The 22,583-nt window shown below is 38.5% G+C and overlaps 1 pseudogene; it reads left to right on the forward strand.

Moving 5' to 3' along the window:
- The first annotated feature begins 21,380 nt into the window (after positions 1–21,380).
- Positions 21,381–21,823, forward strand: LOC143268365 (large ribosomal subunit protein uL15 pseudogene; annotated as a pseudogene).
- Positions 21,824–22,583: the final 760 nt, after the last annotated feature.

The following is a 22,583-nucleotide window of genomic DNA, read 5'->3' on the forward strand; positions in this document are numbered from 1 at the left end:
AACTTAAAAGCATTGAGAACTCTTAAGGATATTGTAAGTGCATTTTGGATTATAAGACTGAGAGCCAGAGGTTTTGATTTGAATATGAAATATCTCCCACCATCTCCCTTGCTAAAGGCCTGGCCCCCATTAAGGGGCACTATACAGGAGGTTATGGAACTCTTAGGAAGTGAGGTTGTTACCCTGAGAAGGGCCTACCCCAAACTTATTTATCTTTGAGAATTGAGTGCCTAACTTCAGAAACTCTTCCTGAGGTAGGCTAGAACTCTGGGATGGATTTCCAATGGCTGTCAGAGTAACTTCCAGATAACTGCTGATTTCATTTTAATCCCATTTGCATGTCAAGTGATCCGCCCTTCAGGGCCATGAAAGTTGAAAGTTGCCAGGAAGATGGCTAGAAGAATGAAAATAGGTAGCATCTGGATCCCAGAAACTCTATATATTTCCAAGAAAAGACAGAATATTCACCCCCTCAGAGGATTATTGCCCCCTCATCCCTTTTACCTGTCATCTGTAATAATGTTTTAAAACTAACTAGCACTCTATTTCTGTCTTGAAGTCTACTGTGATAATTTAGTCACACCAATTTCCATATATTTCAAATTTTTCTAATATATTTTTCCTATTATCTTATTCCAGTATGCTTTTACTTTTATTCTGTCCAATTAAATGACACATAACTGGTTTTATTATTCATCCAGTTTGATAAACTGTCTTTTAATTATAACCTTTTGTCTATCTAGTTTTAATGTGGTGACAAACCTAATTGGACTTAAGCTACTGGCTTGCTATTTGTTTTTCATTAATCTCCTGCTATTTGATCCTTGGTTCTCCACTCCTTTCTCCCTTAATCTGGGGAATAATTGATGATATTAAGTATCTGTCCTTGGTAATCAATAGAACCTACTATGTCAGCTTTTCATCTGAACCCTAGTTCATTTGAAAATATCCTCATTCTACCTTGTTAAGTACAGCATAACTAAATATTATTTTCTTTGTGCTAATATGTTAGAGTTAGGTGAGATTTTCAGATCTTCTAGCAATTGTGACTAATCAAATCTAAGTTTTATTTCAGTAAATATCTTCCCAAACATTTTTTAATCACTAAATTTTTCATTATCTGAACTTCTATTTATGTGCTTATGAGACATTTTATGTTTTCACTTATATAACCAAGTCTATTGACATTTTCCTCTTCATTTTTGATACTTAATACTGATTGTCACATTAACATCCCCTAGAATGAACTAGGAGACAAATTTCCATACACCCCTGTAAGGGATCATCTTGATTTGGTTCATTGAGGCAGAAAGACCAACTCTAAGAGTGAGTGGTAACCTTCCATGAACTAGGGTCCTGGGCTGAATAAAAAAGGAGAAAGCAAACCAAGCAGTAGCATCCATTGTTCTCTTCTCCCTGACAGTCAATGCAATGTCAAGCTGCTTCAAGCTCCTATGGCCTTGATTTTCCCATCATGGTGGGCTGTACCATCAAACTAAGCAAAAAGGAATCCCTCTTTTTTTTAAGTTGTGTTTTTCTGAATATTTGATCACAGAAAAGATACTATGCTGGTTTGGCTAATTTCTATTTATTAGTCATCAAGTTCATGGTTTCCTATTTTTTCTTTTTTGATATTAAGCTCTTCAGTTATGTTTTCAATTTCCCACACTAATTTTCTGTTTTTTTCCTTTTATTTTATTTTACAATACCATTCAGTTCTACATATCAGCCACGGATTCCCTTGTTCTCCCCCCTCCTGCCTCCCTCCCCTTCCCCCCAGCCCACCCCCCATTCCTACCTCCTCCAGAGCAAAGCCTCCCCCAAGGACTGAGATCGACCTGGTAGACTCAGTCCAGGCAGGTCCAGTCCCCTCCTCCCAGACTGAGCCAAGCATCCCTGCATAAGCCCCAGTTTTCAAACAGCTAACTCATGCAATGAGCACAGGACCCAGTCCCACTGCCTAGATGCCTCCCAAACAGATCAAGCCAATCAACTCTCTCACCTATTCAGAGGGCCTGATCCAGTTGGGGGCCCCTCAGCCTTTGGTTCATAGTTCATGTGTTTCCATTCGTTTGGCTATTTGTCCCTGTGCCTTATCCATCCTTGGTTTCAACAATTCTCGCTCATATAAACCCTCCTCTTTCTCACTAATTAGACTCCCAGAGCTCCACCCGGGGCCTAGCAGCCCACACTAATTTTCTAATTGCTTACTTCCCAGCTAGTTCTTTTGAAAAATCTCCACATAATTTACTAAATTCTTTGTCTCTCTGTCTCTCTCTTTCTCTCTGTCTCTGTCTCTCTCTTCTTTTCTGGTAGATGTGTGATATATGCATGCATGTGTAAATATGGATGTGCATGTTGAGGTCAGAGGTTGATACTGGGTGTCTTCCTCTCTTGCTCCTTGCCTTATTATCCAAAACAGTGTCTCTTCAATGAACCTGCAGTTTGCCTTTTCTACTAGGCAAGATGGCCTTGAAAGTCCCCATTAACCTCCCATTTCCATCTTTAGTGCTGGAGTTTCAGAAGTGGTCTCCCACACTCAGAGTTTACTTGGGTGCTGAAGGGCACAGCAAACACTCAGTCACTGAGCCATCCCTTCAACCTCAACTGTCGATCTCTCAAAATACCTTCCACTGTATATTTGATTTTACATTTATCATGGTAATTGAATTTCCCTTGACTGATAATTCCAATATGAAGATAACTTGTTCTGTTCTATTAATGCTTTTTTTCTCCTGGATCATATTTTCTTATTTTGGTATACTAAAGTCTGGTTTCTTCCATCTTTCTCTAACAATTTCTTGAGGTTTTGTTCTGCCAGCCAATAATATTCTTGACCTTGCCAAAACCTGCTTTTAGGCTTTGGAATGAATGATCTATTTTAATTTTTAGCTGAGTCTCAGAGTCTCTCTAATTTGATATGACCAATGCCAATTGCTCTTTCCCTACAGAGATCAGCTGCAGAATGTCTTCAGGACTTTTCACTGAGTCATTGTTCCACCTCACTGCCTAGAGCATGCTCCATCCATGCACACAGCAGAGGCCTGCCAAAGGCTTCAGGTGGTAGATGCAGACGTAAAAGCTCCTGGTTGTACTGTTCTCTGGTGTCTGGTGTAGCTTCTCTCAACTGCCAACTGCTTTTCAACTCTGTGATCCAGCATGACCTCCTCAGGTGATGGAGCTGCAGCTCTCTGTATGAGCTCTAATCACAGAACATCCCTCCACAGCAACTTTCGCTCGACATTCATTCTTTCAAGAAATGAATTTCTTCCAGTGTCTTTCCTGCTCTTGGTCACTCTCAAACACTTCCACATAGCTCTCTGTGTGCATGTGCCTATACATGTGCTTGCCTTTTATATTGATTTTGCTTAAAGTATGCAATTTCTTTTTGAAGGAATTGCTTTAATATTTGCTTTTCTGGAAGCCAGAGCTGCTTTTGTCTTTCTGTTTTTTCTTTTCTTTTTCTTTTTTTTTGCCTACTTTTGCATGCATTTTTACTTTAGTTTGTGTAACCTATCAATGTGTTTCAAAACTACATAACCCTATAATGCAATATTAATCCCTAGTTGGTTCTTTGGAATATTTTATACAAAGTGTGTAATTAAACATCTACTTTTCCAGTCACATTTGTAGAAATATCAATTTAGAATTTTTTTTAAAAAAATTGAGAATGTCATACATGTGCACAATGAAATATAATCAATATCTACCCCTAATTTTCCCCAACTCCCCTAATACATCTCCTATAATTGCCCCTCCCTACTTTATGTATTTTTTTTGACAACCCACTAAGTCCTGTGAGTCCCCCCTGGAACTTGAGAAGTATACCTATAGCCATATCCTCAGTAAAGAGTTTTCTTCCCTCCCTCAGCCCAGCATAGCCACTTTCTTCTCAGTAGGCAGTGGGCCTGAGGATCATCTACTCCATCTCTGCCAGGGTTTTGTCTGGCCTAATTTTATGTAGGTTTTGTACAGGTAACTACAGCTGCAGTAAGTTCAGGATCAGGAAATCCATATTGTGTTCTTATGATGTTTCCACAACAGACAATCTATATGTAAGCATTTTTGATTTAAAAAATACAGCAAAAGAAAGCCATATACATAGCAATAAATGGAGGCATGTGTTCACCGTGCTTAGCACACACAACAGTACAACTGTGGAGGCTGGTAAGATGATTAGATCGCACCACCATTGCATATAACATTGCATCTGCTACAATGAAATACACAATGAAGCAAACCAAATAAGACAGTAGCTAGGATGTGTGGGCGTAAAAATGTATGTGCATTAAGAAATGTATTGAGAAGAAAAACATACAAATCAGGAACAAAATCTGTTATTTGCTTAGGGATTCAATTAATCTAGAGTAATCTATTCTAATATCCAGGGTGTAATAAATCAATATCTTCTTAAAAACTCCACCTACTTTCCAAGAGTCTAAGACCTAAAATGAATTATACATCACACACAATATGTACACACACACACACATACACACACACACACACACACACACACACACACACACACACACAGGGACACATGCAGGGACAATTGACTACTAGAATGTAGGACTTTCTGTTTATGTTAAATTACCTATAGAAGTCAAAATCAAGTCTCTCCCTTGTCAAAAATATATAGATTGTGACTGTCTTTTAATCCTTTATTCTTCTACTCCTAACACAGAGACAAAACCTATGAGGCCCAGGGAAATATCACCATATCCGCCAAAATGAACTGGCCTTTTATCTGTATGTTGCATAAAATAAGTATTCCTTAAAACCCAGAGAAGATATTTTCTTTAAAAACAAACAAACCAAGAAAACAAAACAAAACAAACAAACAAACAAACAAACAAAAAACTTCCTGATGACTGCTAAAACTTTCAGAGCCTGGACCACTCCAAGAACCCAAGAGGAGGGTTTATGTCTTCCTTTGATTTGGAGCAAATTTGTCTCTCTGGCTTCATCAATGCTGTGTTTCATGTCCTTTCCCTACATTGCTTTCCAAGACCCCTTTCCCTTCACCCTGTTCTTGAGCAGAACCTTCCATTAGCCCTTCATCCTGCCAGCTCAGGTTCTATAACTTGGCTTTATGTTTATTAATCCTGAAATGGAAGTGTCTACGCATCTCATACCAATAACACAAAAAAAATATTAGCCTTAGTTTCTATGGAATAAATATTCTGAAAGTTCAGTTTTGTCCAGGATTTTCAAGTTGGTTCTATGAACAGTGTTAGAATGCAAAAGCTAGTCTACCACTGATGAAAGGCAAAGTCAAACTAAATTATATTCTTCTCTCACCACTTAAGGAGAAAAGAGTAGAGAGTTTTGAAGGGCAGGAATGGAAAGTAAGTCTATTAATTTTTAAAAGTATATTTTTTGAGAAGCCTCTTTGTTCATATCTATTATAAGCTCAGTGATGGATGCCAAATGGATATAAAACAAAATCCCCATAGACTCAATCCACATGAACTGAACACCCTGGATCTATGAGAAATTCCATTGATATTTCAAGATTCATTTCTGAAAGGCCAACATTAATAAAGCCTTCCTCAGGATACATTGTTTTTACCTCACTGTCAATTTAGATTCTAAGCATCAGTTATGTCATTAACATAAATTTGCATATATGTTAGGATTACATAAATGTCACTACAAAGTTAGCACAGAGCAAATAAAGAAAAACAAAGATTTAGGTAAAATTCCTTCATTATAGTTTTTTACACAACAGCAGATTTTAACCTCACTCAAGAGTTTCATGAATTAGAAACTTTGAACTAGAAGAATCACTTCCCTAGACAAGGAATGTCCTTATCAATTTAGAGCACTTCTGAACACACTCCCAACATTTTAGATTCCCAGGTGCCTTTTTCTCTATTTCCCTATCTTCACTAAGAAGAAAAAAGAGGCTATATATAATTTTATGTATGGTACTGCCTTAATTCCACAAATAACTCAAAAAATTTAAAGTATTAAAAAGAATTATGAAAGACCATTATTGTGACCTGAGACTCTGTTCTAAACTCCAAAGGACCAGACCAAATCCAAACGATGTCCAATATCCCTGATGCTGAATGCCATAGAATATGTCAAACTGCCACCCTGAGGAAGCAGATACACCTAGTAAAATAGGCTTTCCTTACAAAGCATCCTATGTTAACTTATAAGCCTTTGCTGCTGTTCGGCTTCTGTGTTCCCACCTGACTGCTGTTGTTCAGTGGGAAGTCACATTCTATGCTGTAGAATGGGCTTGCTGGATGCATGAATTGCAAATAAGAGCCAACTAGATCTAGATTATTTGCTGTAATTCTGTCTTTTTGACAATAGTAGCATGCTTTGTGCCTTGATACATCAACCCCCCTGCGTTTTTTTGTTTATCAGCCATACCAACAATGCCAGCTATTACCTTTTCCTATCCTAACCCATTTTTTTAAGGGGAAGTTCTTGTCATTCCTTTCATTCAGCTGAAGAAGCCCCAATCTAACTTGTCGAAACTGCCTCCTAAATTCTGCTATTTACTATTATTTAAACCTATTCGAAAAGATACTATCAGTCAAAACCCAATTCTCTAGGATTTTAGGAAATGTTTTTTTTTTCTATGTGGTATGGTTCTCAGGAAGTTTTCTTCATCCATGGTACAATGATATATTCAATTATAACTTTATCAATTCTGTGCCTACTTCATCCTGCTCTCCACTGAAACAGTGTGTGCCGTGATCTCCTAAAACATTCATTGTCGCACTTACAGCAGTGACCGTATTTGATGGTTCTTTCCTTTGTCAAACTCTCATTTCGGCAGGTGTGCTGCCAGTTTTCAACTGTCTCAGCCATTTCCCTGGTCAGAATCTTATATTTTGAATGCCCAAGGGCTCAGTTCTGTGCCTACTCTATGCTCTGTAACCATGTAGTATCTTCAGTGACTACGGATTTTAATATTCTATACCCTTTATGATGGCTCCTAATTTATGTCAAGGGGTCTTAACTACTGCCCCGAGCCCAAGAATCGGCTATCAAATGTTGCCTTTTGTCATATTTATCCTCAGGAATCCAGGTGAATATTTTGTAGGTGCCTCATGGTTAATGTGTTCAAAGCCAGATTCTAGAATCCCTTCACAAAAGTGACTTATTTTGATTCTTTGTCAATTAATTGAAGTATATCACCATCACCCCCAGCCAATATTTTAACATAATACACAGTTTTCTTCCCTTTATTTGCCTTTATACAATAGCAAATTCTGAAAGAGCAGCATTAAAAAGTGTTCAAGCCTGGTGGTAGTGGCACACGCCTTTAATCCCAGCACTCAGGAGGCAGAGCCAGGCAGATCTCTGTGAGTTCGAGGCCAGCCTGGGCTACCAAGTGAGTTCCAGGAAAGGTGCAAAGCTACACAGAGAAACCATGTCTCAAACAAACAAACAAAAAAAAGTGTTCAAATGTATGCAATTTTCAACATGTCTACCACTACCATTCTATCCTTATGTATACTTGTTTTATGTTTTGTGTGATTGATAATATTTTTGTCTCCTTTTCATTCTCTTAATAGATTCCTTTGTATGAGGAATATACATAAAACACATCAGTTAAACACACAGCTTAAATTTCTCCATTTGTTTTCTGTCGCATTTAACAGTCAAACAGCAGCGCTTCGTGTTCCAGAAGGTCTTGGGCAAGCTGAGTCTAGCTCCCTGAGCTCATTTCCATCCTCTCCCTCTCTGGTTTCATTGACCTACCACACTAGCCAAACTGGCCTTCTTTCTTCCTCTCAAACTCTTTGTCACCTCAAGACATTTGTATTTATTATATCCCTCCTAGAATGAGTCCTCCCACAACTGCTCATGACTGTAATACGGCAAGCATATTCTTTTAATGGATCCCACTGAAAATATCAGAAGAGCCTTTTGACTACTTACTAAATCTAAACTAATTAAACAAATTCTCTTTACTCAAACTACCTAAGCATTTTATATCATCATATCCCAATATAGTTTCTCCAGAGAACTTAACAAGCATCTAAAATTATTGGTCTTATTTTATACTTGTTTCATCTTTTCCTCTCATCACTAGAAAGTAATCTCTGAAAAAAACAGAGATCTGGTCCCATCACCAAAGGACCTAGATCCACTGCCAATCAATGAATGTTTAATAAAAAATTATTCACTAAGTGGATGAATGAATTTTGTGAAAGAGAAATCTAATAGAGATTGAATTTCTTGAGATATATATCTAATAAATACCATAACCAGGCTCATACCTATAGTGCTTGCCTGCGAATATTAACCTGACAAAAGTATGTGATTGGAATGATGACAGGTAGAGGCTCAGACATGCTATAAAAACAATTTTGATAGCAAAGAGAAAATTCAATGATGTCTAGAAACAGAATAAAGCAGGAAAAAATGCACAGAGAGTAGGAATAAGCTCAGGAGTCTTAGGAGAAATTGCCCTCAAAAGAAATGTCAATTTATTGAAGTGTGACAATTTACTGAAATGCTCATTTAGTGAGCACAATGAAGAAATGAATTTCACAGATTTCCAGTATGGAGAACAATAGACAGGCCAGTTTCATTAGAATATCCATATAACCCTAGATGAAGCATGGTGTGGAGGTGTGCTTAAGACAGGGACGTGACATGGTTTTAGTCAACTAAAAATAGTTCTCATGTACAAAACAGAGATTGTAATTCTGTTTATGGCCTTAGGACTGCTGAGAGCCAATTTATATAGAAGAACATTCATTACTTTTAAATAGAGAGCTTAATGATCTCGAGCATATTTTTGTAGTGAATACATATTCAAGATAATTATATATACATATATACATTATATCACACACACACACACACACACACACACACACACACACACATATATGTATGTATGTATAATCTCAAAATTCCAGTTGTTAACTCCATTCCTGATATCTCTATTTCTAACATCCACTGGATGTTTGATCCTAGGTATTTTGCTTTTTTCTAAAAGTCATATAAGTGGAAGGAAAAAATAGCTAGTTGTGTGTGTGTGTGTGTGTGTGTGTGTGTGTGGTGTGTTTCTTGTGTGTGTGTCTGTGTGTGTATGAAGTTTTGCATTGCTATCAGTGGGCAACCTTGGATATTCTTTCTCTGAGACTTTCCATGTTCTTTGGTGGTTCCAGCATGTGTAATATCTCTTGATTTCTTTATCTCTCCACAGTGTTTTCTCACTCATTGTCTTCTCTGTTCTTCTTCTCCCTTCTTCTTCTTCTTCTTCTTCTTCTTCTTCTTCTTCTTCTTCTTCTTCTTCTTCTTCTTCTTCTTTCTCTCTCTCTCTCTCTCTCTCTCTCTCTCTCTCTCTCTCTCTCTCTCTCTCTCTCTCTCTCTCTCTCTCTCTCATTGTGTGTGTGTGTGCATGTACCTGCTGATATTTAGCTAATACTATGGCTAGAACAATAGTGGAGAGTAGATAAATAAGAATTATAATATTATCTTTTTTATTCACATTGCTGGTCTTACTGGACTAAAAATCCAGGTACAGACTAATATCAGACATTACCTTTATATTTCTGTTATGCATTTTTAATGTTATCTTGTTATTCTTTCATATATTACATCCCGACTGCCATTTCCCCTCCCTCCCCTCCTCTCAATCTTCCCCCACCTCCCTTCTCCCCCAGATCCACACCCCTGCTCCAACTCTTGTCTGAATGGCTTGAAAGATTGATCCAGTCACATAATCTGGTCTAATAATTCCTTTGAGTGGCTTTTCTTTCAGTCTCTTTAATAAAGTTTCATAAATCATTAACTGTCAATCAGAAAGGGGTATACATGGAGAATCTTCTGACAATCTACATTTTAAATAAATGTTCAAGTTTCATTTTCTATAAGAAAAAAGCAAAGGTTGACTGTAGGCAAGCCTGTAGGAAATTTCTTAATTAGTGATTGATTGGGGGGGGATGACTCAGGCCAATGTGAGTAGTATTATCCATGGGCTGGTGGCCCTAGTGGTTTAAGAAAGCAAGCTGAGCAAGCCATGATGAGTAGGGTAGTAAGCTTCACCCCTCCATCGCCTCCGTATCAGCTCTTACCTTCAGGATTCTGCCCTACTTGGGTTTCTGTCCTGACTTCCTTCAGTGATGGACTAGGATGTGTCGTGTATATGGAAGTGCAAGCCAAATAAATCCTTTCCTCTCCAAAAAAATAAATAAACAAACAAACAAAAATATATCCCAGTACCGGTGGCTATGCCTTTAATCCAAGCACTCAAATCTCCATGAGATTGAGGACAGCCTGGTCTACAGTATGAGTTCCAGGACAGCTAGGGCTATGAAAAGAAATCCTGTCTCAAAAAACACACACAGAAAAGAATTACAATGCAAATATGCAGACCTTTCTTTTCCTGTCAGACTGTCAGGATAGATGTTTTGATAAATCTAATAAAAAGATAAGTATAATTTATGTTTTGCTATTTTTATAGTCAATTCAGTGCCCTACAGGTTTGAGATTCTGTGTTAGAAGGCTGTTGGTTACCACCAAGACATACATGCCACTATCTCACCATTAGGGTAATTGTGCCATGCTGGGTTTTGTGGTGTTTCATAAGTGCCAGAGCCCGGTAGGACTACTGTTTGCTTCTCTCTCTTGGAAGCTTGCATGGTTCCTTCTGGTATCATGAAAGCTAGTCCTCAGAGAGGAAGCTGTCAGGTCAGATACACTTCATGTCTTCTGTGTTGGATGTCCAAAGTCAACAACGTGGACTTACCTACTACCTCAGGTAGAAGGCAACAACAATAACCTAAAATATTTTGGGAGTCTCTTGGGCAGTCCTGCACAACAACTTTAAAGAGGACTTCTCATGCCTGATGTTGGGTATTTCTGTTAGGTAGCACATGGTTCTCAAGAAGAACACTGTCATCCCAAATGGAAAAATTCCATTTAAACTATATGTATACACAGACTTTTATGTAATTAGATAGACAGATGATACATACATACATATATACATACATACATACATGATAGATGGGTGGATGGATAGATGAGTGAATGGATAGATGATAGATTGATGGATAGATTGGTGGATGATAGATAGATAGATAGATGATAGTAATATGAAGACATGACTTTTTCAGACAACTTTACTGTTGTTTTACTCTCTTTTCTCTTTCTTTGGTTCCTATCCCTCTCTATGGTGATTTAAATAGGAATGGGTCATATAGGCTCTTAGACTTAAATGCTTGGTCATCAGAGAATGGTACTGTTTCAAATAATTAGGAGGGATGGCCTTGTTGTTGGAAGCATGTCACTGGGGGTGAGGTTTGAGGTTTCAAAAGCCCATGCCAAGCCCGAGGCTCCCTCTCTTCCAGCTACCTGAAGATCTGGATGAAGAAGTCTCAGTTACTTCTCCAGCACTATGTCTGCCCGTGTGCCACCAGGCTCCCCATCATGATGGTAATTAACAAAACCTGAAACTGTAAGCAAGCCCCAATCAAATGCTTTTATCTATGTGAGTTGCTGTGGTCATGGCACCTCTCTACAGCACTGATTGAGATACTCTCCCCTCTTTAATTAAAGCCCCTACACTATGTTTCCTATCACCCTCTCAGTAGCTCCTAAACCTTGCTATTTCCCTCTCAATTGATGCTCTGTCCCCCTTTACTTTCCTGGTTTCTGCCCCTACTGCATGTTATACACTCACATCTGAAAGCTAGGAATCACAGATGGGTGACAATATGTGATGTTTGTCTCGGTCCATTCTTACTGCCATAAAAATCCTCAAAGTTGGTGATAATACCCTATTGCCAAAGACAACACTTACATACATTACTGAACATGGAAAAGCTGAGCTGGTGCCCAACCAGAAGCTTTGCCTTTACTAATTAGTATTCATGGTGCTGGAGGGTACTCTGTAAGTTACTTGAAGAGAAAAGCAATCCTCAGTATCAACCAGCTACAAACCCTGTAGCCTATAACAGTGAGTGACCCACATATAAGATCTACTGGCATGATAGTGACAAAAATGTTAAGGAAATAAGCAACCATTTTTGATTGGATTTAATCCCTACTCTATGAGGTAGAACATATACATTACAAGGATAAATTGGACAGGAACCTGAGACTAAGTAGGTCATGGGTTTATAGGAAAAACCCAATATTTCTGCTAAGGAAACAGAGCAATAAAATGACTTCTAATGACATATTGCTATACCCATAGACCTGTGCCTTTATCAACAGGCATCAGAAAAGCCTCCTGTTACAGGAAATGGAAATTGACACAGAGTCCCACAAGTGGACAATGTGCAGACAGTAAAAGTTTTGGAGCACCCAGTCCAAAATCATCTTTAGAAAACCCTTCACCTGAGGCTCAGGGATCTATGCATAAGAGAAAAAGATGGATTTTGAGAGCCAGAGACAATGGGTGACTCCAAGAAAATGGTGTCTTCCATACATGTTGAAGCCCACTAGGTTTCCTAGTGGCTGTACCCAGCTGGACTGCATGGGAGGTTGATGTTGATGGGACCACAGGCCTGAGTACCAGGTGTTTGTAAGGGTCTAACTAGCAAGGGGGAGGTCTTTTGTTCCACCCCTTGGCATTGTTATAAATAGACTTTTGGAATTAAGTTCTGGGCCCATTTGGATAAGGATTCAGGCCCACCAGAGTCTATCCTGTGTTTTCTGTCCCTCCCTCTGTTTCTCACTGAGTCTCCTATCCCTCATTCATCAAGAGTTCCTGGGCTAAATAAGCGTAGGGGCTGGTCTCCCACACATACACAACAGGAGTGATGCACAGATGAACTCATAGGGACTGTGGCAGCATGCACAAGGTCTACACAGGTGCAAGCTATACAGGGTCCCAGCACAGAGAGGGGAAGAGGGGACAAAGGGTCCCATCCTCAACCGAAAAGCACTTGCAATTGATACCTACTGTCAATGGTAAAAATCAGTTTTCTACAATGGAGCGTCACTGGGTATATCAACCACATTCCAGGGTAAGCCCCATGCCCAGGACTAGTTGTTGGTCAACATGAAATTAACTCTATGGTTGGTTTGTGGGCCATTTTTTTTGTATTTTGTTTTGTTTTGGCATTCTTTGTCTTATGGTTTGTTTAATTTTTTTTATTTTTGTCTTTTTGTGGTTTTTATGAACTAGAGAAAGAGAGAGTACATACATAAATTAACTGGGTAGGGAAGAGGGTGGGATCTTGGAAGAGTCAAAGGAGGCGAAATCATGATCAAAATATATTGTATGAAAAAATATTTTAAAGAAAAGAAGCTTATTCTGTCTCAATTTGTGTCTGGTTTCTGGCAAGGGATTCATGTTAGATGGTATCACAATGGAAGACACATGCACAGAGTATTATCATGAGACAAGAATCTAAAGAGATTCTGAGGACAGGTGTATTCTTCACATGATAATCCAGTTTCATGGAAACCAGGATGCCATGCAAAAGACATGATCCCTTCCAAGGGCAGCATGACCAAAACCCTAACACTTTTTACAATGCCTCCATTCTGAGAAGTTCTACCACTGAATGTTACCACCCTGAGGGCTGTTTCCAGATGAGTTTCTGGGAGCCATGGTCAAAACATCGCTAAACCATAACAATTACATTATCATTTGCTCTTTTTTTATGAGATTTAGCAGAGTTTCTTGGCATTCTTAGATTATTTTTATCTATTTATCTATCTATCTATCTATCTATCTATCTATCTATCTATCTATCTATCTATCTATCTATCTATCTATCTATCTACTGAGACAGGGTTTCTCTGTGTAGCCCTGGCTGTCCTAAAACCAGCTTTGTAGACCAGGTTGGCCTCAAACTCAGAGATCTACCTGCCTCTGCCTTCCAAGTGCTAGGATTAAAAAGGCATGGGCCACCATTGCCTAGCTCATTCTTTTTCTTTGTTTCTTTCTTTCCTTCCTTCCTTCCTTCCTTCCTTCCTTCCTTCCTTCCTTCCTTCCTTCCTTCCTTCCTTCCTTCCTTCCTTCCTTTCTTTCTTTCTTTCTTTCTTTCTTTCTTTCTTTCTTTCTTTCTTTCTTTCTGTTTTTTGAGACAGGGTTTCACTGTAGCCCTGGCTGTCCAAGAACTCACTTTGTAGACCAGCAGGCTGTCCTTGAACTCACAGAGGTTCACCTGCCTCTGCCTCCCTAGTGCTGGGATTAAAGATATGCACCACCGCTGCCCAGCTTATTTAAAAAAAATAAAAGGAATAATTGATAACCCAGAGTCATTCTGTGAGTATAATTTGGTAATGTCTATCTTTGAGATTTCAGAGGTATGGAGAACAAAATGTATTAGACAAAGAAAAAAAGGGGGCTTCTTTTATGTGCTTTCTTTACTATGTGTAAATGCCTCTTTCCAGCCTCATCACACGGTACTTCAAAATTCTAATAAATAATTTATTACTGTGAAGTTTTCTTGATTTTTCTTTGAGACAGAGTGTAGCCCTTAGTGGTCTGGGCCTTGCTATATAATGAGGTCAGTCTTGAATTCAGAGACTCACCTGCTTCTGCCTCCTGAGTGCTGGCATTAATTGACATGTGCAACTATGCCCAGTCTAAGACATAGTTTTTAAAGGTTTATTTTTATTTTCAATTGCATATATTTATGTTGCAGGAGCATGTGCATACAGTGAGTACAGTGACCTCAGAGGCCAGAAGTTTTCTATCTCTCTGGAACTAGGGTCACAGACAGTTGTCATTCATGAAGTATGGGTGCTGGGAACTGAACCTTGGTCCTCTTCAAGAGCGGTACTCACTCTTAACTGACGAGCCATCTCTCCAGCTTTCCCCCTTTATTCATGGATTTTCTGTTTACATTTAACTCATTCAATAATAATATAATGTGAAATACGTGATTATATGAACATATGTATCACCTAGACAACTTTGTGACAAAATTGACTTAAGTGATGTCAATTGTTTTGGCTCCGCCCTAACCAAATTATATTATTTTATTTTTGATGCTGATTGATTTCCAATGGATTTCTAGGGTAAATCTAAAATGCTTTTAGTGCATTTATCCTACTAATGTCACAGATTACAAGTACAATATACTATAGTCACTATGGTTTGAGCAAAATGCCTTCCTCCCTCTGATGGGCATCAGTGAAGATCATTGTACAGTATGTACAGAAAATGAAAATGGACATTCTTTCACTCTATACCATCACACAGTTGAACGGTGCCAAACACAGAACCATCTGTATTTTCCTAAGCATTTTTAAAATTTTGTTCTGTTTTTGTTTTGTTTTACTATGCAGTCTAGGCTTGCCACAAACTTGCCTTGCCCTTCTGACTTCTGCAGTGTGTAGGGATGCACCATGATTTTTAAGCAATGTGTGACCGAGAAGAGTGAATGTCCAAGCGGCAGGTGCAGAGGAAAGGAAGTAAGAACAGGTGAGTGAACTTTAAAACGTGAAAGGGGGAAAAGTGTAAAATTAAAAGCAAGAGAAGAATAAAAATAAGATTGTGATAATGGGCAATGCAAGAGGAAAAAAGAAAGTATTGTGTAGCCCCAAGAGTATTGATGAGTTTAAGATTATTTTGGTACATGAACAGAGCCCATTAATTTGGACCTTTCTAAATTGGAAAAGCAAATATGTATGAAACTCAGGTGAAATTTCTAGATTATACCTCCCTGAGGTGGAGAATTGTATTTCAAGTAAGCATAAGCTGACATATTAGGTGTTCAGTAGAAGTGTTGATGGACAGACAAAATCTTTTTCCTCATGTTTTCTAGAATATTTTCATCTGAATTGTGTTAAGTGAAGAGATTTCAAGGAAACAAAATCAAATCAGAAAGAACAAAGACAGGATGTTTCTGTCATGACTGACCCTGCTCAAGATAGAAGAACAGGATAAAACCTGTCAAGTTCCTCGAATTCAGAAAGCATCTTCCCTAGGAGTCACAGCACATATTTCACATGGTGTTTCTATATTTCCCTTTAATAGTGTTTATTTAGCTCTTTTAAAGAACAGAGCCCTTTCAATCTGTGTTTTAAAATCCAAATTCTGACATGGCTTTTTATACTCCCAAGTGTTCTCATGATTACAGACCTTTCATTTTTCTTCCATCTTATCTCAAGGCTGGAAGAAGTTTATAAGAAGTTTATCATATTATTAGACAATGGAGCAGAACAAAACAATACATCAAACCTCAGCACTCAACATTGTTTTGCAGGGAAAATGAGGCAAGTTATTTTATTATGCAACTAGAGAATGAAGATAATGTCCCAGGTACCATATTTCAGGAGTTGAAAAATATAGATATACTTAATTAATGACAAAAAAACCAAAGTAGAGCAAACAGATTGGAAAACGAGTAATTAAAACAAATGCTTAAAGACTAAATCCTGACAGAAGAGATTCACTAAGCAAACATCAGAAACTTGTAGAATAAATAAAATTCTGATGTGCTATATGGATAGGAACCATAGTAGAATGTTCTATATGGTAATATGAAAGTCAGTCCAGTTGTCTTTGTTTTACATATAAACACTTGCATTTCCATTAACATGAAGATACACTGCAATTTAATCCCAGCCTATTTTGATAACTGTGCTCATCAATTTATGACTGGGTCTTCTCTTAAATTTCTTTTTTTTTTCCTTTCCTTTTCTTTCTTTCTTTCTTTCTTTCTTTCTTTCTTTCTTTCTTTCTTTTTCTTATTTTTTGAAACAGGGTTTCTCTGTAGCTTTTCACCTTTCCTGGAACTTGCTTTGTAGACCAGGCTGGCCTCAACTCACACAGATCCACCTGCCTCTGCCTCCTGTGCGCTGGGATTAAAGGCGTGTGCCACCACCGCCTGGCTCAAAACACATTTCTATAATAACTATAACATGTACTTTTTTCAAAAGTAGCAAGGAAGGTAGGGGATTCAACCTGTCATCTTAAAAGCTCTTCACAAATAAAGTAAGGCTGAAGGACTTATTTTTTTGTCACCCAAATAAACTGCAAGAAAAATTAGGGCGAGACTATCAAATTTTGGTTTCAGTTTTTACTTGGGAAATAAATGCATTTCAGCTATGATTCGTGAGTCTATTTTGAATTCAATTAGCCACATTGAGCATAAAATGTGTGCTACAGTTTGTCCTGTGGTATTTATGGATATAACACACAGCTGATGTGATCATTCAGCTGCGTGCTCTGGACCTTTACTGCATGCCTCGAGTGGATAATATGAGGAACAAGAGAGACCACAGGGAAAAGGCTCTCATTTGCTCCACATGCAGGACCCAAAGCCCTGTTCAATTATAAAAAGAAATGGGCATATTAGGGGGAAAGCCTCGGCCTTGAGCAGGAGTTTTGCATTCGGATGAACCACTTACACTGGCCACCACAGAGCTCAACTTCAGAACAACCTAGCTTCAATTTTAACCACTACACTTACATGTTTAGTCAGATAATAACATGTTTTTCAGAACGATAATTAAAAGCTCATCATAATTCTTTAAAGCATGTTTCTTTTTGCCCTCTGGCTCAATTCTTCCTCTTCCTGACTTCCACCACCATATGCTACTGTGTAGAATGGAGCAGAAGTCCCTTCATCAGGACTATGTTAAATTTTTTTTGTAAAGCAACTATACAGCTTCTGTAGACAATCTTCTTCTTCATGGAGCCCATTATTAAATAAGAAAAGAATGCGTGTTGATGTTAGCAATAAAGTCTAATTGAGACTAGCATCAAAAATATCCAGATTATTAATCGATGACATAACCTAAAGAATTTATTCAGCACAGAACTCTAATTCTGACTAGCATTGGTGGGGAAAATTATCTTTCCTTATTCTATAGGTGTTTGGTTTGACAAATAATGATTAGGACATCATATTTGGGTCACTATCTTCTCACTTACAAATAAACACTTCTAATGCAATTACAACATTTTTTAAAAAGTATGTTCTGTTTATATTATCAATATTAAACAGGTCTCAAATTTAAACTATCCTGAGAATTTATGCCTGTTATGGTTAATCTGTATAGCTAATTACTTCACAATTGCTTCAGTTTGTACACTTCTAGGTATGGTTTCAAAAGCAAGCTGCTGGAACATGGGCAACCTATCAAGGGCTGTATTAAAAACAAAACAAAATCTTGACTCTCCCTTCCCCAATAGCCATCAATTCCCAATAGCTCTCAGATAGAGGTGAGATTTTGGGAGCTGTCCCCAACACATGCCGTATCTAGTCAGAATGATCATTTTTAAAGGTCCTGGTGGCAGGGACAGGGAATCAGGGGCCAGCAAGATGGCTCATGGACAAGGATGCTTACCACTAAGACTGATGAGCTGAGTTCCATCCACAGAACCCATCTGGCAGAAGGAGAAAATAGACACTTGCAAGTTGTCATCTGACCTCTGCATATGTCATGCCCATACCCTCCTCTGTACACACACACACACACACACACACACACACACACACACACACACACTAAATAAATTAAGGTTAAAAATAATAGTGGCAATAATTTTTAAAGAGAAAAAAAGTAGTGATTTGGGAATAAGAACACGTTTCACATTTTCTGAAACCAATATGTTATTTTCAATTGGACATTTGTGAAGAACATCTGCAAAAGAAAGGGAAGAGGAAGATGAGTGGAGGACCTGGCAGCCTTGTCTAATTATTACAAGGATCAAAAGGGCCTGTGTTGAGAAGACAGGAGGCTGCAGCGGCCAGAGAACTAACTCTGCTTTGTGCAACACTCTAAATAAAACACTTTCCTCCCGTTATATAAAGTTTGTCTCCGTTTGTTCGACACAGGCTTAGAGCGTCAAGCCAAACTGCTCGAGTCAAGAAGCAAAGCTTAGGGATACTAAGGGAAGCAGAGTCCTTCAAAATCCTTGCAGCATGTACAATGCATTTCTGATTTGCTTCCCTAGACTCAGTCAGCTTATGAATGTTAAAACTGTCCAGTCTTATTTTCCACACCAAGGACATCAGAAAATCCTGTCCATACTCTACACAATACTAAAGAAGAATAGAACTCAAAGTAGTCCTGTATTTTTCACATATTTTCCTGAAAGCTTAAATGGCAAAACAATTTGGAAAGTTTACATCATTTATCACAGGATAATATCAAAGATACAAAATTCTACCTTGCTACTGTATGGTATACACCCTTTGAACTTTTAATGGAATAGCTACAAAGCAATAGAATAGAGGATTATACTTTTCTTTTCTTTTTTAACTTCAAGCTATTTTTTTTCTTACATTGTCTCCAGCTAACTCCATCTGCTTCAAAGAATAAATCATACTCATTACTTATCTTACATTCTTGATGAATCCCATACAGATATATCAGCTTTGCTGGGAAATCTTAAAATTTTTGTTACAGTTATATCAAACTTTGCCATCTGATGAGGGCTGAAGTATTGATACTCATGTTTCATTTAATCCTATCATATACTTAATTGTTCCATCTGCTAAAACAGATCCAACAAGAGACACAACACAAAAGAACACATTAGTACCTCAAATGTTGAATTTAACATGATAATTTTATAATTTAAAAAATTCAGATTTTTCACATCTGAAATATTTTTGTGTGACGTATTTGAATTTAGTAGATTGGAGAAACCAGATTACATTGCTGGAACTTCCTCATATGCAAGGTCGCCATAGGGATTAGGTAGGGGGTGGAGGGTCAAGGGGCTGGAAGCTGATTTCTTTTATCTGGTTTAAAAGTGGGGCTTGCTTTGAAAAGTGGTGCTAATCAAACAGGAAGTCCACACATACATGAACTCACAGAGACTGTGCCAGCATGCACAAGACCTGCATAGCTTGACACCAGACAAAATCCCAGCAACCAAACGGGAAGTTTAGATAGTTCCACAACTCTCACTGAGGAGCTATTTGCAACTGCTACCTAATGGGAAATGGAAAACAAGTTTTCTTCAATGGAGTGTCACTGGGTATGTCAACCAGGAAAGCAAAAAGAGACGATTGCTGGGGGTGGTGTGGGGGAGCAGTGGAGAGCAGAATAGCAGGGTACAAGTGATCTGATTGGGGGAAATGGGAAAGGAGGGGGTAGACCTAATTATGGAGGAGGAGGGGAGACAAATATAAAAGAAGAAGGGAAGAGGGTGAAATTATTACAGTAAGGATGTCAGAAAAAGGCATAAGAAACTCTACTATTAATTATCTACCTAAAAATACCTATAAGGCATGTAAGTTGGTACATAAATATGCATGCATACATAGTTTAAATTAGGATTTCTTATCAGTGCTAAAAATGCTCCCTGTAAGAGCCAAGGACTAACAAGAGTCACAAGAAACTCACTTTTCAGTTGTTGGTCAGGGTTGTCCCAGAGACCCCAAAACATTCCATGCTACTGCTATTGCTCTTGGTTGTCCATTCCCACCCCAGAGGTGGATGGTCTTAAATCCCTCCCTGTTGCTGGAGACACCATGCCCTTCAGACACAGCCCCAGAGGTGTCTGAGTTGGAATTGACCTGAATGCCTCCTTTCTGAGGACTAGCTTTCATGGTACCAGAAAGTCCCATGTAAGCTTTCAGAGGGCAACACTCAACAGTCCTACCCTGCTATGGCAAATATTGTTATGCCATGCTGGTCCTTTTTAAGGACGTTTTTAAGGACCAGTGTGGCATAATAATCCCAAGGGTTCAGTGGTGGCATCTTATCTTGGCAATAACCAATAGCTGTCTAATTGGACTTAATACCTGCTTAACAGAAGGGCAGTTGTGTCTGGTACCAGAAACTTAGCCAACTACCCAGGGCTAATGAAGTTATGGATCCTGGAGAGGAATCTACAACTGACACTTTACCAAACCCACGTAATTCCTAACTGCATTCTAAATATTTGCCCTTAAAGCCACACATCAGGGTTGTCCTCACCTCTGCACCAATGAAATCTATTTTTGCAACAGACAAAGATCATTACAGAAAACCACAACCAATCAAAAGGCAGGAATGTGAATCACAGTCCCAATAGATACATCTACAATACAACTCCCACACATAAGGCTCAGAGATCCTCAGAGAAGAGAGGATAGAAAGATTCTAAGAGCCAGAGGAACAGAGAGTTTGCTGTAAGATTGTGTTTCCTAGGATTCTCACAGTATTTCTATATAAAATAAATTTTAAAAGCATATAATAATATACTTCTCACCCTGGAATAAACTTTTAGATCAACTTGGACTTATTTCATTAAGTATAGACTCTGAGATTTTAGTAAACAAAACATTTAGCTCCCTCGAAGTCAATATCTAAGCTTTCAATCATCCATTGAAATGCACATGTCATTAGAGTCAAATCTTTCATTTGCTGAAGTAAATAAACTTACATACCAATACAACCGTAGCAGGTGGCAGCTAGCTCTATGTCGTTATATGACTGATGAAGCAAAGATACAGGCTTTTGCTTTTCTTTTGGCTGCCACCATGCCGTTTAGACTAAGGAAGACCTGGAAAGCCTGGGGCCACACAAGCAATGGCCAGTGCCACATCAGTAAGCATGACAAGCCCCCAAGGGGATGCTGGAGGCATGCATCATCACAGGATCAGCTTTGACAAATACCATCTGAGTTACTTTTAGAATATAGGTATGAGGCATTACCGCTTAAAGAGGAACCACAGCTCCTGCCCAACTGTCAAGCTGGTCAGTGAGCAGATATTGGTTAATGCTAAAAAGAACAAAAAAAAAAAAAAAAAAAAAAAAAAAGGACTGTAGCCGCTCCCATCCTTGATGTAGTACAATTGGGCTACTGCAGTGTTCTGGGAAAGGGAAAGCTCCCTAAGTGGCCTGTCATTGTGAGGGCCAGACTCTACAGCAGAAAAGCTGAGGAGATGAGGGTGTTGGAGGCATCTGGGTCCTGGTGGCTTGAAGCTGCAGAGAGAGGTTTATTAAATTCTAACATTTTCAAAAAATAGAAAAAAATAATAGTGCAGTTTCTCGGCACTTCGGTGAGCTAATCTGCCTGTTGTCTTGTGTAGGTTTGTACTTACAACCTCCACAGTAGTCAACAAGTTTCTCACTTTATGCATCTCAAAAATTATATACTTGTGCTGTTCAAACAGAGCATTTTCATGTTTCTCAACGTCTATATCTTCCCTTTTCTCTCTTACACAGTTTAAATTTTAGATCAACAGTAGTGCCCTCTTCTAACACAGAGATGAAAATTTCCTACTACCCTTTTCATAAACGCTAAATATTGTCTTTGTGTGCTTTAGTAAGTACTGAGCACTGTCTCTTTTTATACTTTCAGCATACTCCAGCTTCTTTCTGTAGCTGCTTAAGTAGGGTGGTTTGAAGGTTCTTGAAAGGTAGCCTCCATCTCTCTGAACAAAAATGTTTCTCCCAGGGCTGGAGAGATGGCTCAGACGAGGTTAAGAGCACTGACTGCTCTTCCAGAGGTCCTAATTTCAATTCCCAGCAATCACATGGTGGCTCACAACCACTTACAATGAGATCTGGTGCCCTCTTCTGGCATGCAGGCAGAACACTGTATACATAATAAGTAAATAAATCTTAAAAAAAAAAAAAAAGGATTGGGCTTTAAAAAAATGTAGCTCCCAACTACTCCACTGAGGCAGGGGAGTAGAGTGTCAGTGAAGCTTATGAGACCTTACCAAAAAAAAGCTTCA

The sequence above is a fragment of the Peromyscus maniculatus genome, chromosome 13 (genome assembly GCF_049852395.1).
Source record: "Peromyscus maniculatus bairdii isolate BWxNUB_F1_BW_parent chromosome 13, HU_Pman_BW_mat_3.1, whole genome shotgun sequence".
NCBI lineage: Eukaryota > Metazoa > Chordata > Mammalia > Rodentia > Cricetidae > Peromyscus > Peromyscus maniculatus.